At 43.1% G+C, this 19,269-nt stretch overlaps 1 pseudogene; it reads left to right on the plus strand.

The window, feature by feature from the left end:
* Nucleotides 1-3,426: 3,426 nt before the first annotated feature.
* LOC135572922 (uncharacterized protein K02A2.6-like) lies at nt 3,427-7,327 on the plus strand (annotated as a pseudogene).
* Nucleotides 7,328-19,269: the final 11,942 nt, after the last annotated feature.

Here is a 19,269-nt window from a genome sequence, read left to right on the forward strand (position 1 = left end):
ATAATGAGTGCACTGCGTGGTGTTTTGAGACATGGGTGTGACATCTTCAGCTGTTATGTTTACGATGCATCTTTAAAGCCAGACTCAGTAAGTCCCAAATAAAATGTCATTTTTTAAATCTGGTTTAATATATCTCAAAATGTATAGATAAAAGAGTAATTTATCATTTGGGTCCCTTCAAAGTGTCAAAAATGATGGTATTACTAATTATAAGTACAGCAGCTTTGTTTAAATATTGAAGGTCAGATTTCTCCAGGTAATTATGATGCATAGGCATATTGATAATTTATCTTGTGCACTTTCTGTCACGCCCTGATCTGTTTCACCTGTCCTTGTGATTGTCTCCACCCCCTCCAGGCATTGCTTATTTTCCTCTGTGTATTTATCCCTGTGTTTCCTGTCTCTCTGTGCCAGTTCGTCTTGTCAAGTCAACCAGCGTGTTTTTCCCGTGCTCCTGCTTTTTCTTATCACTCTTTTGCTAGTCCTCCCGGTTTTGACCCTTCCCTGCCCTGACTCTGAACCCGCCCGCCTGACCATACTGCCTGTCCTGACCTCGAGCCTCCCTGCCACTCTGTACCTCCTGGAGTCTGACCTTGTTATGATCTTTTTGTCAGTCCATGACCATTCTCTTGCCTGCCCCTTGGATACTAATAAATATCAGAGACTCAAACTTCTGCCTCCTGTGTCTGGGTCTCGCCCTGTGCCCTTATACTTTCTTTCTGTTTCTGATCCATCCACAACTACAGCAACAATACATATCTATATCAAATTATATTGTTCCATACACATATTTAGCAGATGTTATTGTGGGTGTATATCACTCTCATTACAAACGAGAGTTGAGTGATACAGAATAAAAGTGTAATTTAGCTGACAAAAACATGTAACGGTTAATAATATTGTCTCCTGGCTGTCAGTCCGTCTGCCTTTCTGTGTGACCATTGACGATGTGCAAGAGCGCAGATTAGAAAACACTGGTGGGCCTGTCAAAGTTGCTTTGATGTTGCTAGCTTAAGCTTCTGAATAAAAATTAGACACAATTCCACTTTTCATTCAGCAATGGATTGAGAATATTTTCCTAGTGCAACACTCGCTAGTTGGACCACATTTCAGACTCCTCAGCACGGCCTGCTGGACACTATGGACTTTTTTGGGGGGACGTCAGCTAACTTCCTGCATTTCAACACATTTTGCCATGATACAAAGAGAAACGTGCAGTTTTATAATGCTACTTGTCATGACGTGGCCCTTTCTGGTTATAGATCATGTCTTCCCCCTCTCTCACTCTCTCCTACACCCAGGTTATGTTATCTCAGGTCGTAAATTCCTGGAGGAGACTCTCTCCCCCTTTTCATGCAGATAGAGTCCACAGAGTGAACAAAGGATTTCACGTGGCCGAACTCCTAAATCCCCAAATGAAAATGAAGCTATATGTCCACTTGTGAGTATGTGGGAAGGGTCCGTGGACACTTAAGGGACAGTTATGTTGAGTGTGTTTCATTTTGTGACCTCACGAAGGACAGGAAACACATACAACTACAGTGTATATTGATTGCAATTATTCCCGAATGAGTGAGGGTTCAGGTGAGCATTCAGATGCAAAGGATTAGCATTTCAATGAATATAATTATCAACTGTGTGTAGTGAATCCTTTTGACTTTCCCGCTTCTTTCTCAGTTCACACCCACTTCCCTTTGTCCACCGAGCCGTCATATCGGCTTAGCCCGCTAGGGAATCTTCCCTATCCTTGTTTTTACCAATATCTACTCTTTGTTTATTTGTTTGTTTAAGAATTTATGTGATTATTTAGTTAGTTAGTAAATAAATGATTAAGCCAATTGGTGTATGGACGATTTATAGTAAAGGCTGGGTTCGTGCAGGTAACCAACAATTTACGACGTTCAGATGAGACTGACTGAGGTAAAGAATAATTCCTTAATAGAAGACTAATTGATCAGATATTAAAATATCTGAAGAGTTCAATTCTGAAAATTATAACTTTGTAATATGAAGATTTTCCGTGGTGCCACGACTTCCTAGTTATTTACATGATTAGTTTTTATCACACAATAATAATTACAGAGAATTTATTTGATAAAATAACAGTCTTCACTTTTAATGTTGCCAAAGACACACCATACTCTACGTATTTTGTCATGAGATTAAGAGAAAATGTTGCAGTTGTTTTGCTAATTTCCTGCTATTCTACACTTTCTCTAATGGGGCAGGGAGAACATTTTGCCTGGGTTTGTTTACATTATGTCTTGCCTGGGTTTGTTTTGTCACCCCGACAGTTTGACATTTCATAATCACAAATGACGTAAATGAAACTTACTGAGTCTGCCTTTAAAACACTTAAGCCTACATTCCATCGCTATCGGGAAAACAGGCCATGGTCTTTCGTCAGCACGATGTCCATACATTGTCTTTTCTTTATTTTCTTTATTTAACCTTTATTTAACTAGGCAAGTCAGTTAAGAACAACATCTTATTAACAATGTCGACCTACCCCGGCCAAACCCTAACTCGGACGATGCCGGGCCAATTTTGTGCCTCCGTCTTGCCGCCTCAATGTTAAAATCCAAGCACAGGGGTCACCCTTTCACAGTTACTATGAGGAGATTTGACTTCAAATATCTTGATTTTGTGAAATTTTGTTAATGTAATGAAAGATTACTTTTTGTGAAAAACGTATGTTACCTTGGTCACTGGCGGTTGCCATGGTGTATCAGTAGTAATATAATAATCAATGCTGAGTTCAAAACTGTTATGTTCTGTTAATTACTGATGTCCCCTTTAAGGATGGAGCACCCTTGGTCATGCGCAGTATTGTTCTATGTTATTCTGGTACTAACTAGTTTGAGTAAATGTGAAGCTCCAGTTCAATTGCTTGTATTCCGAGTCTTTCTTATTACATAAATAAGTACTAAGTGTTAAGACACTACAATGGCGACGAGGATGATTACCTGCAGTGTGCATCACGAATACAGATGGAGTTCGTAGGAAGAGAGGAAGATTTTGACCCTGTAGCACAACAGCTAGCAAGCAGTGAAAACGAGGGGAGAGCTGACGAGAACGAGGCGGCAGATCAAAGACCCGTGGAGCCGGAGGTAAAGAGAATGGCTAGCATCGGGAAAATAGATGTGTTTGATGACACGCAAGAAAACTGGGCAACTTACATTGAACGACTGGAACAGTACTTCATTGCAAACGACATTGCTGATAACAAAAGAGTACCAGCGTTGTTGAGTTTAATTGGCCCAAAAACATACAGTTTGCTAAGAGATCTGACTGCCCCTCTGAAGCCCACAAATAAAACATTCACAGAGATTGTGGAGATATTGCAAAATCACCTATCACCTAAACCACTCCTCATCGCGGAACGTTTTCGTTTCCACAAGAGAGATCAGAATGAGGGGAGGGGTTAGTACATATGTAGCAGTGTTGAAGAAACTGTCGGAACATTGCCAGTTGGGAGAGAACCTAAATGACACATTAAGGGATAGATTTGTTTGTGGACTGAAACATGAACACATTCAAAAACGTTTGCTCACAGAATCAGAGCTCACGTTTGCAAAGGCTGTTGAAATTGCTGTGGCTATGGAAATCGCGACTAAAGATGCATTTGAGTTGCAAAGTAAAAGAAGTACTGACCTGTCACAAATTTCCCTGCACAAGTTTTCACGCAGTCGACAGCGCCCCCGTGTGGCCGAAAAATGCAACAGGTGTGACAGAGATGGTCACAGAGCAGAGGATTGCCGTTTCAAAGACGAAATTTGTCACAAATGCAGTAGAAGGGGGCACATTCAAAGAGCATGCAAAGCTAAATTCAGTCACAACAGGAAAACTGAGAAAATTAAAGGGTCTGTGAATGCACTAGCAGAGAACAGTGGCAGTGATTCAGATGAACGATTAATTGGTACAATGGAGTTAAACACAGTGACTTCTCCCAGCAGTAGCATAATATGGGTGACACCAGATATCGAAGGCAAACCCCTCAAAATGGAGCTGGACACAGGATCTGCAGTGTCTATAATTTCCACTACTGTCTACAATGAGCATTTTAAGGCTATCAAGCTGAAGAACACAAATGTGTTGCTGAAGACATACTCAGGAGAGAGATTGAGCCCAATGGGGGCGTTGCAAGTCAGAGTGCATTATGGGGGGCAAACACAGCAGTTACAGCTGTATGTGGTGCCTGGAACTGGCCCCCCATTATTTGGCAGGGAATGGCTTTCAAAAATAAAGCTGAATTGGTGTGACTTGAAAATGCTCCACACGTTCCAGTCCAAAGAGAAAGGCACAGACCAAACACTGGAACACTTGCGGAAGAAATACAACACAGTTTTCAGTGATCAGATGGGAACAGTAAAAGGCTTCACAGCAAAACTTGTACTAAGAGATGATGCAACCCCAAAATTCTGCAAAGCCAGATCTGTTCCATACTCCCTGAGACCAAAGGTGGAAGCGGAAATCGATCGCTTGCAGGATACAGGGATCCTGACGAAAGTGGACAGAAGCGAATGGGCCACACCCATAGTTCCTATTGTGAAGAAAGACGGGTCTGTTAGAATGTGTGGGGACTTCAAGGTAACTGTGAATCCAATGTTGCATGTGGACCAATACCCCCTACCACGTCTGGATGACATCTTTGCTGCACTAGCTGGTGGGAAACACTTCAGTAAAATCGATCTGAAACAGGCTTACCTGCAGCTACCGGTTGAAGAGAGTTCCAAACAGTACCTGACAATAAACACACACAAAGGTCTATACAGGTATAACCGCCTGGTTTTTGGCATTGCATCAGCCCCAGCCATTTGGCAACGAACCATTGACCAGATTTTGCAAGGAATCCCAGGAACCCAGTGTATCCTGGATGACATGATCATAACAGGACGCACCGACAAAGAGCACCTGGCTAACCTGGAAGAGGTCCTGAAAAGACTGAAAGAGTATGGTCTACAGGCAAACTTAAAGAAGTGTGAGTTCTTCAAAGACAAGATTGTCTTCTGTGGATATGAGATTGACTGCAATGGATTGCACAAAACACAGGACAAAATCGAGGCAGTGGTACAGGCACCACGACCACAAAATATCACAGAAGTGAGATCTTTCACGGGACTGATCAATTACTACAGAAGATTCCTCCAAACCTTTCAGCAGTACTCCAGCCTCTAAATCAGCTCCTGGAAAAGAATAGGACATGGCGGTGGACAGAGCAGTGTGAAAATGCATTTCTGGAGGCAAAACGGCTCATAACATCTGAACAGGTCCTGATGCATTACGACCCTGAAATGCCAGTGAAGTTGGCTTGTGATGCGTCCCCTTATGGATTAGGGGCAGTCCTTTCACACACACTGAAAGATGGGTCAGAGAGGCCAGTTGCATTCGCGTCACGAACATTGAATGATGCAGAGAAAACTACTCACAAATCGACAAAGAAGCACTGGCACTAGTGTGGGGCGTCAAGAAATTCCACGCATACCTATATGGCAAGCGTTTCACACTGGTTACAGATCACCAGCCGTTGCTTTCCATTTTCAGTCCAAAGAAAGGCATTCCGGCAATGACAGCAGCCAGGTTACAGCGATATGCCCTGTTCCTTGCCAGTCATATGTATGACATTGAGTTTAAGCCGTCATCCCTCCACACAAATGCAGATGGATTATCCAGACTGCCGTGTACAAGAGAAAGACAAAGGAGGGTGGATGCAGTGGACATGTTCCATACCGCTCAGCTTGAGGCACTACCAGTCACAAGCACAGTTATCAAACAGGAGACAAGGAAAGATGTGACCTTGTCAAAAGTGTACACCTACACCATGTCAGGATGGCCAGCTACTGGCAGAAAGGAGCTGACTCCGTATTTCCAGCGGAGAAACGAAATTACAACGTACCAAGGATGTTTGATGTGGGGAATGAGAGTCATGATACCCCAGAAATGCCAACATCTAGTCTTGCAGCAACTACATGAAGGTCATGTTGGAATTGTCAAAATGAAGCTGCTCGCAAGGAGCCACTTCTGGTGGCCAGGTCTGGACCAACAGATAGAAAATATGGCAAAGAACTGTAGTGGATGTTTGGAAACCCTTCACATGCCTGCTCCTGTCCCAGTCCACCCATGGGAATGGCCCGCAGAGCCATGGCAGAGAATTCATGTGGACTACGCTGGTCCCTTTGAAAAGCACATGTTTCTGGTTATAGTTGATGCCCATTCCAAATGGCCAGAGGTGTTTTGCACTGACTCCTCCACCTCAGCTCAGACGATAGAGTGTCTCAGAATAACGTTTGCACGCTTCGGTTTGCCACTGCAGCTGGTAAGTGACAAAGCGCAAGCTTTTGTAAGTGACGAGTTTACAAGATTCATGTCAGTAAATGGAATCAAACACTCAACCTCAGCTCCGTACCACCCTGCCACCAATGGGCTGGCAGAACGCTTTGTGCAAACCCTAAAGCAAGGACTCCGTGCAGCAAAACGAGACGAAGGGACTTTGCAAACAAAACTGGCCAAGTTCCTGGCCTCCTACCGAAACACCCCACATGCCACGACAAATGAAAGCCCAGCCGCACTGATGTTCGGGAGGCCTCTCCGCACACAGCTGGACATCATGAAGCCAAACAGGCGTAATGAAGTGCTGAACAAACAAGCCAAGATGCTCTCCGGTGGCCGGGAGCGCCATCTCCAAACAGGACAGAAAGTGATGGTGCGAGACTACAGAAGAGGAGGGAAATGGACAAGAGGGACCGTACACACACAAACGGGACCCAGAACTTACCAGGTTCACAAGTGAGCCCAGACATAATGTGGCGGCGTCACATTAACCAAATGCATTCCACGGAAAACAGCACAACAATCGAGAGAGAACAGGCACAGAGAGCTCCTGAGAGTGACACACAGGGAACTGTAGAGGACGGTGGGGCAGTAGAGAGACCCCAGGCTGAAAGAAGGGAACGTGTTGATGAAGGTGCTGCTATAGCAGACGCTATAATGGAACAAGCACACACTGAGGATGTTCAGGAGCCTCCAGACAATCTGAGGCGCTACCCAGAACGAAGGCACCGTCCACCAGACAGACTAGACTTATAAACAAACAAACAAAAACGAACTGTTCAAGTTCAAATTAAAAGATGCAAAATAACTACAAGTTCTGGGAAATGTTTCAGTTGTGATTTGGTAAAAGTAACTCTGATTGTATAAGAGAAGGAATGTTATGTTCTGTTAATTACTGATGTCCCCTTTAAGGATGGAGCACCCTTGGTCATGCGCAGTATTGTTCTATGTTATTCTGGTACTAACTAGTTTGAGTAAATGTGAAGCTCCAGTTCAATTGCTTGTATTCCGAGTCTTTCTTATTACATAAATAAGTACTAAGTGTTAAGACACTACAAAAACGACTCAAAAATCTACGACTTCCGAATTCAGTGTGTTCAAGACAACTGGGAACTCTGGAAAAAAAATTGCTCCAACTGGGAAAAATTGTTTTGAACCGTCATCCAACTCGGATTTCCAAAATCGTGAATGCGGGACTATTTCGAGAGCTCCGATTTTCCAACCTGAGGATAACTGACGTCATGATTTGACCTACTTTTTTTCAGAGTTCCCAGTTGTCTAGAAAGCACCAATACGTCAAGTCGATATTCATGTCATAAGAAGGAATTACCCTCGAACATGCCCACAAATTGTGGAAAACAATCATTCTTACCCATTGACCTCCATTGTAAAAGTTCCAACTTCGTTATCGATGTTTAGTTATACAGAAATAACAAAACATGCAGAAAAGCTGCTGTGTTTTTTAATGTACATGTAAACCAGGTGAAAAATCCCAACCTAAGGTTCACAATGCTCCCACATAGGTAAATAGAGCCTGTGGGAAGAGCCTTGTGGCTTCAGGCTATTCGGTGTGGAGAGTGGGAAATGGGACCCGGTGTCCAAGTAGGCTACATGTAGCTATGTGTGTGGAAGACATTTAATCACAGGTAAGACATTTAGCTAACTTGTTTAGTATAGTCTGCTTGTAACTCCACTCACTACTTCTAGCTGTATAGTCTGTTTGTTTGTGTTGTTGGTCTTGGCCAGCTGAATTTTCCAGTCGGTAGCTAGCTAGCATTCACGTGGCTGCTGCTAGCAAGTCATGAAAAAGGGCATGAGGGAAGCCCTTCAAAATTACATTTTCTAGGTAGTGAGAAAGACCAGGAGTAGGCATGTTGTACTTTTGTTACGTGTAGTTTTACAATTGACTAAAACAAGCAGACAAGAAAATTGTGTTTGAAAAAGGTAACATTTTTGCTGTGAGCCAACGGGGTAACCTACCTAACTACAGGTTGTTTTCTCCACAAGTGGGCGGGCCGCAACATTCTGTCTAATACTGACTTGGACTATGGTCTTGAGTTTATCTATGGCATCCTTCTGTTCTCTTCCACTCAGGGTCAAGTACCAGGGTCAAGTACTAATGTTAGGTCACGAAATACAAAAAAATATACATTAATTGAGGGGTGTGTTGGGTTTATTTAAGATACGCTTTATAAACTTGATGCAAGTACTCAGGACCGCCATTCTGAGTAGCTAACATAATTTTTGCCTTGCGTATGGTATACATTCAGATTTTTTTATATATTTTTTTAACATTCATTGAAAATTATTAGTTGATTCAACAGTGGTCCAGCCGGCCTTTTTCTTGGCTCTCTGCACCATGCCATTGATGGCCTTGATACACTTGTCCATGCCCACCAACTGCAAGACAACACACACACACACACACACACAAACACACAGAAACGTATCAGGAGAAGTGGAAGTCTAGAAAATCTTCACTTACCCTTTTATTTCATCATGCTCAGATCTAGGACCAGTTTATTCTCTCCAAACAATGATGTTAACCAGTAGGAGTGAAAAAACGTGTCTTCAGATCAGCATCTGTAGGGGCAACTTCATCCTGATCAAAGCTGTGTACTAGTAAACTCAGCAAAAAAAGAAACATCCCTTTTTCAGGACGCATGAGGACTGCAGATGTGGCCAGGGCAATAAATTGCAATGTCCATACTGTGAGACGCCTAAGACAGCGCTAGAGGGAGACAGGACTGACAGCTGATCGTCCTCGCATTGGCAGACCATGTATAACAACACCTGCACAGGATCGGTACATCCGAACATCACACCTGCAGGACAGGTACAGGAAGGCAACAACAACTGCCCAAGTTACTCCAGGAACGCACAATCCCTCCATCAGTGCTCAGACTGTCCACAATAGGCTCAGAGAGGCTGGATTGAGGACTTGTAAGGCAGGTCTTCACCAGACATCACTGGCAACAACGTTGCCTATGGGCACAAACCCACTGTCGCTGGACCAGACAGGACTGGCAAAATTGCTCTTCACTGACAAGTTGCGGTTTTGTCTCACCAGGAGTGATGGCCGGATTCGCGTTTATCGTCGAAGAATTGAGCGTTACACCGAGGCCTGTACTCTGGAGCGGGATCGATTTAGAGGTGGAGGGTCCCTCATGGTCTGGGGAGGTGCCTCACAGCATCATTGGACTGAGCTTGTTGTCATTGCGGGCAATCTCAACGCTGTGCATTACAAGGAAGACATCCTCCTCCCTCATGTGGTACCCTTCCTGCAGGCTCATCCTGATATGACCCTGCAGCATGACAATGCCATACTGCTTGTTCTGTGCGTGATTTCCTGCAAGACAGGAATGTCAGTGTTCTGCCATGGCCAGCTAAGAGCTAAGAGCCCGGATCTCAATCCCATTGAGCACTTCTGGGACCTGTTGGATCGGAGACTGAGGTCTAGGTCCATTCCCCCCAGAAATGTCCGGGAACTTGCAGGTGCCTTGGTGGAAGAGTGGGGTAACATCTCACAGCAAGAACTGGCAAATCTGGTGCAGTCCATAAGGAGGAGATGCACTGCCATACTTAATGCAGCTGGTTACTTAATATTGACTGTTACTTTTGATTTTGAACCCCCCCCTTTGTTCAGGGACACATTATTCAATTTCTGTTAGTCACATGTCTGTGGAACTTGTTCAGTTTAGGTCTCACTTGTTGAATTTTGTTATGTTCATACAAATATTTAAACATGTTTAGTTTGCTGAAAATAAACACAGTTGACAGTGAGAGGACATTTATTTTTTGCTGCGTTTAGTTTAGGGGCTGTACTTTCCATCTTGCGGCACTGTCACAATTACTTTTTACAGACCTAGGTATTTTTCTGACATTGAAATCTGACATTGAAATCTTCTAAAATTCAGCCGCTTCGACTACACCACCACCAAAGATTTTTATGACTAACCCAAGGTAGACCAGAGCCTGTCATTTCCAATGGGAGCAAATCAATCATAATGGGCAGAACAAGCAAGGAGGTGGGCAGAGCACGAGCTAGCAAAATCCTATTGATGTGTTTTGGCATTTATTAGGAAACGCCTACTGTGTGAACTGCACGTGTACAATAACTCAATTCGCTCTTGCCCTCCTAAACGACTACATTTTTTTACAACTTTGACAAAGGGCAAAGCCAACAAAACATAATACACTCTTTCACAGATTCTAGTTTTGGAAACAGAAAACTGTATTAAAATCAAACTTTTCATCAAGGAGAACATTTGCCTGCCACTGGGCTTCCTCACATCTGTGCCACCACTGCAGCCATGACTTCACTCTTTTCCTGTTTAGATCATGTGAGACGTCACAGCAGTTTCCAGCTCATCAGATCTCTCCACGGATGTGGATGAGCTCTTTGTGACATTTGCTGATGTAAATCAAATACATTTGATTTGATGACATTATACAGTTTAGACTTCGACATTTTGCATCACTTATATATAATCTGTTTTATTGTAGGAGGCTTTCATGACGTCCACACCTTGTATTTAATTATTTTAAACCACTCACTATCTATTATAGTATCAGTATCGCAGTATTGCATAATATCCACCAGGTGGCAGAATTATACATGTAACTGATGGCAAAACTTGAGAGAGAGATAAGAAAATTGTGCTGATATTTTGATGATAAAGATCTGGGTACAAGGTGTGTTGAGAGGAGAGTGATTATGTTAACTATAGAAAGAATACAAATAATTCCGTGTGACATATTGGTGAGAGACACAAGCACTGTCTGCCTTAGCCCTTGATCATAACTCTTAGTTCCATTACATTACACAATAATTGGACGAAGGCGTTTTCTGTACTGGGGGAGTTTTAAGAGACCGACACTCAGTCTGAACATTAACACACGTCACTAGTGGTACAGTTTTGGAAGCATAACAACCTATTTTAGTATTAAGGTTAGGATTAGTGTTCCCACACAGCCATATCTCCAAGTTACAGCGCATGCTTACGTAAGACAGACAGAGGGACCATTTGTGTTAATTAGCTATCTAGCATGCTCTGAACACCTGTGTGTAATGGAAACATGTTATCACTCAGCTGCCACTGTGATAAAGCACAGTAAGTGTTATTTTGCATTTGTGGAATTATTTTGATGTGATATGAAGGTAAAGGGCTTTCTTTTTTCTTTTTTTCTTTCACCTTTATTTAGCCAGGTAGGCTAGTTGAGAACAAGTTCTCATTTACAACTACGACCTGGCCAAGATAAAGCATAGCAGTGTGAACAGACAACACAGAGTTACACAGAGTTATGCTTCTAGAACTGTATTGCAATTGAGAACTGATTCAGGTTTATATGGAGTGTTTGGCTGTCGGAGACAGTTTACCTCTGAAAATAACATACAGGACCTTGGACCTCAAGGAGTAACGGTCGGCAAAATCACAAGCCAAACTCTAAGGCTATCTGTCCAGCAACTTGGGTGCTGTTAATGTTTGTGAATGAGCAGAGTGGACCACCCCTGTATAGCCTGTATAGCCTCAAAACATGGTTTAAACTATGATTTTGATATCGTGGATGGTAGGTCCTTGCATCCATAGCTCTGTCTGTGAATTTGAGTATGGTTAAATATCTCCAGCCCCATCCTTCAATCTTTTACCAAAACAGTTGCGGGGAAATGCTTTGTTATTGTTTCATCTGCGGATTGCTGCTTTAATATGGCAAATAGTTTTCATTGTGCTCTTAAATGTTTAATTTCTGCTCCTTGTAAAAAAATATGTCTCAGGGAGCCCTGCAATTGGAATTCAATTGTTGTATTATTTGCAGGAAAATGTCTTACAAAGTTGTCTTGGACAAGAACATGACAGCAAGACATAAGGGTAGCTTAGTTGATTTATAGTCATGGGTGTAGGGGACCCTTCAATCAGACAGAGAGGATATGGCTTAGCAGAGACAGACATATCCTGGAGGATTAACTTTCTCTCCAAACTATAGAAAATTAGCTTTGGTGGTAAAGTGGTTGTTAAGTTGTAGTGACAGTTGACTTTGGAGTGTAGAGTGCTTTTGGGAACATTATATCAAGTCCAGTCAGCTACAGTGGGCCTGAACCACAGACAGTCCCAAATGTCACCCTATTCCCCATATAGTGGTCTTGTTAAAAGTAGTGCACTATGTAGGGAATATGGTGCCATTTGGGATGAACCAAAGGTTTGGTTGAAACTCAGGGTTTGAGTTAGACCAGCCAGAGGTTAGGACGTTTGGAAAGAAGGACATACACACAATATCACTAAGGATGTGCAAAATGTAAGCATTTTCTTAATGTTTAAACAGCGTGTTATTAAAAATATGATTTTAAAAAAATATTAAATTACGTTTATTCACAACTCTGATATAATCCTGTGTAAGGCTGCTAGGGGGCAATGCAGTTCAATCTACCACAGTCCTTGCTACCTACCAGACGGTGCTCACTTTGCTTTACAGCCTGGATTATTTTTTTATTTTTTTTTTGTCTCACTCAGCTACACAGAATACCTCATAATGACAAAGTGAAAACGATTTTTTAAAAAGTGAAATACAGCACTATCTAATTTAAATAAGTATTTCCACCCAAGTCAATACTTTGTAGAAATACCTTTGGCAGCAATTAAAGCTGTGAGTCCTTTCTGGGTAAGTCTTTAAGAGCTTTTTACACCTGGATTGTGCAACATTTGTGACTGACGGCCTTGATTCGGTCTTATCTAGCAAAATTTGAAATTGTTTTTTACATTGGATAAAAGCAGAGACAGAGGGCTACAAAATGGTATAAACTTGTAACCTCATTTTTGAGAAAATGGCCTTTTAATATTTTGGTACCTACTGGAGAGCTCTCCCCACCTCTCTTCAGCCATCCCAACCCATCTCTTTAAGAATTCACATCTGAGGTCATGTGCTAAACAGTGAGTAGTGTAGTAAAGATTAAGACCAAAAGTAGTAGCCTACAATAAGGAAAAATCCCAGATAAACAGAAAGTGTCCAAATTAAAAATATTTGTTTAACTATTAGATGACGTTTACCCAGACATTTATCTAAATTGGTGGGTCATATCAGAACTCAGGATAAGACCCAGATGCAGACAACTAGAGTCATAGATGTTTATTGACCCAAACGGTGCAGGCAAAAGACAGGTCAAAGGCAGACAGAGGTCCGTAATCAAGGGCAGAGTCAATAAGGTACAGAACAGCAGGCAGGCTCAGGACAGGCAGAGGTTCGTAAATGGTCAGAGTCAGGCAGGTACAGAATGGCAGGCAGCCTCTGGTTCAGGGCAGGCAGAATGGTCAGAGCCAGGGAAACAGAAATTGAGAAAGCAGGGAGACGGGAAAACACACTGATAATATCTGACAAGACAAACTGGCAACAGACAGAGAACACAGGTATAACACAGGGCCGATAAAGTGGGGAAAAGTTTGCGGGACTCCACTGGGAGGGGCAGGTCATGAGTGGACTGCCATACCCTTTGCCCGAGACGATACAGGGGAGCCGGGGTCTGGTGGCGCTCTGTTTGTCATCGATACCTGGAGGTGGTCTTGCGAAGAGCCGACCGGGCTCTCTTCCAGGTCCTGTGACAGCGGCGGACCAAAATCTGGGCCGAGGGTATTCCACAACCTCTTCCTCTTGCTCCGGGTAGAACAGGGGGTGATAACCCAGGGAACACTCAAAAGCCGAGAGCTCAGTGGCAGAGCAGGGGAGGTGTTGCGGGTGTATTCAACCCATATGAGTTGCTGGCTCCAGGTGGTGGGGTTGGAGGAGACAAGGCATTGAAGAGTCGTCTCCAGGTCTTGATTGGCTCGCTCCGACTGAGGGTGGGAACCCGGGGGACAAGCTGGCCGACGACCAAATGAGCGTGCAGAATGCCTTCCAGAACCAGGACGAGAACTGAGGGCCCCGGTCTGAGACCATGTGCACCGAGTGTCCATAGATCCGGAAGACGTGCTGCACCATGACCTGGAAGTTTGGCGGAGGGTAGCTTGGGGACAGGAATGAGGTGGGCGGCTTTGGAAAACCGGTCCACTATTGTCAGGATGGCAGTGTTGCCCTCAGACGGGGCAAGACCAGTGACGAAGTCCAGGGATATGTGAGACCAGGGACAGTGAGGGACAGGCAGTGGTTGAAGAAGACCAGCCGGAGCTTGCCAAGGACTCTTGTTCTGCACACAGACCGTGCAGGTGGTGACGAATGCGGAGACGTCCCTATTCCCCAAATGAGTGCCCTCGCAAGAAATGAGGTGGGAAGGATGGTCTCGGGTCCGAGGGTGAATTTGTAGGGATATAGCGGCCTGACAGCGCATCCGGCTTCATGTACTTGGATCCTGGTCGGTAGGAGAGGGAGAAGTTAAACTAGGTGGAAAGCAGGGCCCATCTAGCTTGCCTGGAATTGAGATGCTTGGCGGTGCGGAGATATTCCAGGTGCTTGTGGTCCATCCACACAATGAACTGATGTTCCGCCCCCTCCAACCAGTGTCTCCACTCCTCCAACGCTAGTTCCTCTCTGTGGCGTTGAGGTGATGGTAGAAGAAGGCGCAGGGATGTAAATTGAGGTCCAGGGCAGAACGCTGGGACAGGACAGCCCCCACTCCGACATCCAAAGCATCGGCCTCTACCACGAACTAACGGGACAGGTCAGAATGAACCAATATGGGAGCAGTGGTGAAGCGGGGCTTGAGGTCCCGGAATACCCGGTCAGCAGCTGGGGACATTGTGAACTGAATCTTAGGAGAGGTGAGTACAGACTGGGGAAGCCAGGGTGCTGTAACCCCGGATAAAGTTGCGATAGAAGTTGGCAAATCCCAGGAAAAGTTGCAGCTGCACTCTGGACATAGGCTGGGGCCAGTCCACCCACCGCTCTCACCTTCCCGGAATCCATCTGTACATTCCCTGCAGTGATGATGTAACCAAGGAAGGGGATGGTGGAGCGATGGAATTCGTGTTTCTCTGCTTACCTAGCTAGATAACAGTAAGCTTCAACTTGAAATGAAAACAACTTTGGCAAAATTAGAAACCTATAATATCTGAAACTGTAGCTATACTCTTAACCGTCCGTATACTCTTAACCGTCCGTATACATGGATGAACGCTTCACGACAGACTGCAACCCCTTTCATGAAATAAGAAGTTTTAACAAGTTTTTTTTCAGCCACATCCAATACCAGGTGTATCAAACTCATTCATTATAGCAGGCAGGGAGCAGGTTTAAAACCCTCAACATTCTAGCCAAAAAGTCCAGCATGCTATCGACTGTGCCCAAATGTATTAATTGTGGTTGGGCCCAATTATGGCTAAAAACACTTTGTCTATTGGAATCTTTAACGTGGAAAGAGGGAAAAGTATTATTATTAGTTTTTCACAAGCATAGCAGGATGGGCTTTTAGCTGAACAATAGACTAGTCAACTTTTCCTAAAGAATTGTGTAATAGCCGAGCTAGGCTTTATTTTCAAATGAGTGAGAATGTCTCGCCCCATGTTCAGGAATTGCCTTTTTCTCGCTCATTCTAGGTTAAATGAAAACGAAATCCCAAAATGTTGTTACTTTTTGAACAAAGCGATTTATTATTAATTAATTTAGAATGATATAAAAGCCCCTTAGGATCTGTGAAAATATCTGAGAATATCTAATGGAAAATGCCCCTTAGATATTAATACAGAGTCCTCCAATCCTCTAAATGTAATTTTTTGGCGGAGAGTCACATCAAACTATTTTTAGATATACTGTTAAAAATGGTGTAGGTCTTATTTATTTAAGGAGAATGTTGAAGTTAGAAGCAAATGCCTACAACTATTTTAGCACTGTTTCGTGCTGCTCTGAGATAAGCACGACACTCTGATTCTTTAGCAAAATAGCCCAGTACTGTACTGCCGGACATCACATTGTACAGCGCCATATTTTCCGTTCCATCCTAGCAGAAACTCAGAGGGTTTTTGGTTTTTCATGGAATAGAAACATGATAATATTAATCAAATTAATTAAGGAAGTACCAGTCAAAAGTTTGGATACCTACTCATTCAAAGATATTTCTATATTTTTACTATTTTCTACATTGTAGAATAATAGTAAATCAAATCAAATTTATTTGTATAGCCCTTCGTACATCAGCTGATATCTCAAAGTGCTGTACAGAAACCCAGCCTAAAACCCCAAACAGCAAGCAATGCAGGTGTAGAAGCACGGTGGCTAGGAAAAACTCTCTAGAAAGGCCAAACCCTAGGAAGAAACCTAGAGAGGAACCAGGCTATGTGGGGTGGCCAGTCCTCTTCTGGCTGTGCCGGGTGGAGATTATAACAGAACATGGCCAAGATGTTCAAAAGACATCACAACTGTAGGAGGTGTCATGCAAATGTTTGCTATTAGCAGGACAATAAACTTTTTATAACCAGGCTACTGTTGTGAAAATCCCTCAACTTGCAATGTATTCGATGCTTAAGTACTCTAAAGTGTTACATTTCTAACTCAAAACAGTATTTTGAGTACAGTATTTCTTCATCAACATCTTTATGCTTTCGTTAATAAAATAAAATGAGAACAAAGGACATTCAAATGCGGATGTTTATATTTCACTTAAATCTCCATTTGGGTGTTGGTTAGAGAAGAATTAGAAAATTAGAGATGTTATGCTCTTAATGTAACCTTTATTTGACTAGGCAAGTCAGTTATGAACAACTTCTTATTTACAAGGACAGCCTACTCTTTCCCGTAAATAGCCCAGTACTGTACTGTCGACCCTTTTCTGTTGCAGCAGGTACCAGTCAAAAGTTTGGACACACCTACTCATTCCAGTATTTTTCTATATTTTTACTATTTTCTACATTTGTAGAATAATAGTGAAGACATCACAACCATGAAATAACACATATGGAATCAGTTAAGAACACATTCCTATTTACAAGGACAGCCTACTCCTTCCTCCCCAACGGGCCTGCTCTCAACGGGCCTGCTCTCCCTTATATAATGAGTTAGGCACTTTCCCATGTTAACTACAGTATGTATTGTAGACTGCACAGTAGCCTAATTGCCATAACAAAGGGGTTGAATACTTATTGACTCAAGACATTTCAGCTTTTCATTTTTATTAATTTGTAAAAATGAAATTCTACTTTGACATTATGGGGTATTGTGTGTAGGCCAGTGACACTCAAAATTGTATACATTTTAAACTCAGGCTGTAACACAACTAAATATGGAAAAAGTCAAGGGGCGTGAATACTTTCTGAAGGTACTGCATGATGGGTTGCATGATGCGAATATAGGCTAGTGATGATTTGAGAGAGTCTCAAAAAAAGCTTGTGCTCTGTTCCTTGCCTCACGCTGGTCTCTCATTTAAGTGATCATATTTTCACCCATCAGACTATTCTCAATTTTAATCTTGTCTTTACTAATATGTACTGTAAAAAATGTTTTTGATTTAGAATGGCCCATTAGCAAATGGGCAGGAACAGGGGAAGAAAAGACATGTCATCTGTATGCACTCAAATAGCAAATGGAGGCCGTTAAGCCGCCCTGCACAATCAATGAACCAACCGCATCGTCCAGGCCTATACTTTCCATAAGCAATCAGCGCTGCAGTAGGCCTGTATGCAAATAGCCATGGCCATATATGGATATGTGCCGTTCACAGCATGAGCAGTCTTGAGTAGATCTGCTTGTTTTGAAATCAAAACTAGAACAGCATGTAGGAACCTGTGCACATTTGTTCATATTATTTGCTAATTAATGAGTTATTAGTCCAGTTATAGCTCATTTTTTGTAATAAATGGGGAGTGGTTGCTTCCTACATGAGCAGCCATTTTTGAAAAGCGAGTCAGGTATAGAGCTTTTTGTATGTCTTCAAGAGACAGTGTTGTATTTTGAGATGTCCTTGAATAAACTAAGTAGCCAATAGGCAGAGGGTAGCATCATTTGTCTGATTCTCTGTAATAATGGTATGGGAATAATAATACTTTTTATTTTGTAAAGTGGTTTCTTGCATCAATGTCAAGCAGGTTAATGTCAATCACTGAATGTTTTTTATTAAAAGTCTCATGGAATGGAATGCCTACATTGAACACCCCACATTTGCTCCTACTTTAGGCTGAATGTTAGAACAGCTATTTCCATGTTAAAATGTTTTGAGGAACCACTCACATTGCCTATTTCTTAATACTGGCGCTGAGGCCTGGGGAAGAAGCGATGTGATGGCGGAGCAGGAGCAGCAGGTAGCCTAGCGGTTAAGAGCATTGGGCCAGTAACCCAAAGGTTGCTGATTCAAATCCCTTAGCCAGCTAGGTGAAAAATCTGATGTGCTCTTGAGTAAGGCACTTAACCCTATGTCGCTCTGCTACATGACAAAAAAATAAATAAAAATAGTGCAAAAACGTGTTAGCGTACAATGAATTCTCAGTTTGCAATATCCAGGGCGTCACTGTGCATGTGCACCGTTGATCAAGCAACCTTGATTTCCCTTTCAAGGGATTAAAAAAAAAAACGTTCATGTGGAATACACAACACTTGAAACCCGCAAACAATGGCATTGTTTCAATGTGTTTAGGTGCAAACGTTTTCCTGAAGCCAGTCCACTCTGGGTTTGGCGGCTTAGGCCATCCGTGACGTACCCTGATTGGCCGTGCCACTTGGGGTTACTGTTGTCACCATGGGTGTTTGGAGTGGTTGGCAAGGGAGAACCCAATCCCGTGCCACCCCCTTTCCCTGCGCCAAGACCACCTCTCTCCTGGAGAGCGTGCAGTGCCTCTTCCTGCTTCTTTTTGTTTTCAAACCGGGCCTTGCTAGACTCCAGGGCCTAACCAAACAACCCTGTGGGAGAAATCGGCTCATTGAGGTACAGCTTGTCTGTCCCTCTTTGGCACCGGCGAAAGCGTCAGCCAAAGATGCTTGTTACGTACGCCTCTTGGAGGGAACGCAACACCCTGCTATACTAAACTCCCC

Source organism: Oncorhynchus nerka, linkage group LG8 (genome assembly GCF_034236695.1).
Source record: "Oncorhynchus nerka isolate Pitt River linkage group LG8, Oner_Uvic_2.0, whole genome shotgun sequence".
NCBI classification, from domain to species: Eukaryota; Metazoa; Chordata; class Actinopteri; order Salmoniformes; family Salmonidae; genus Oncorhynchus; species Oncorhynchus nerka.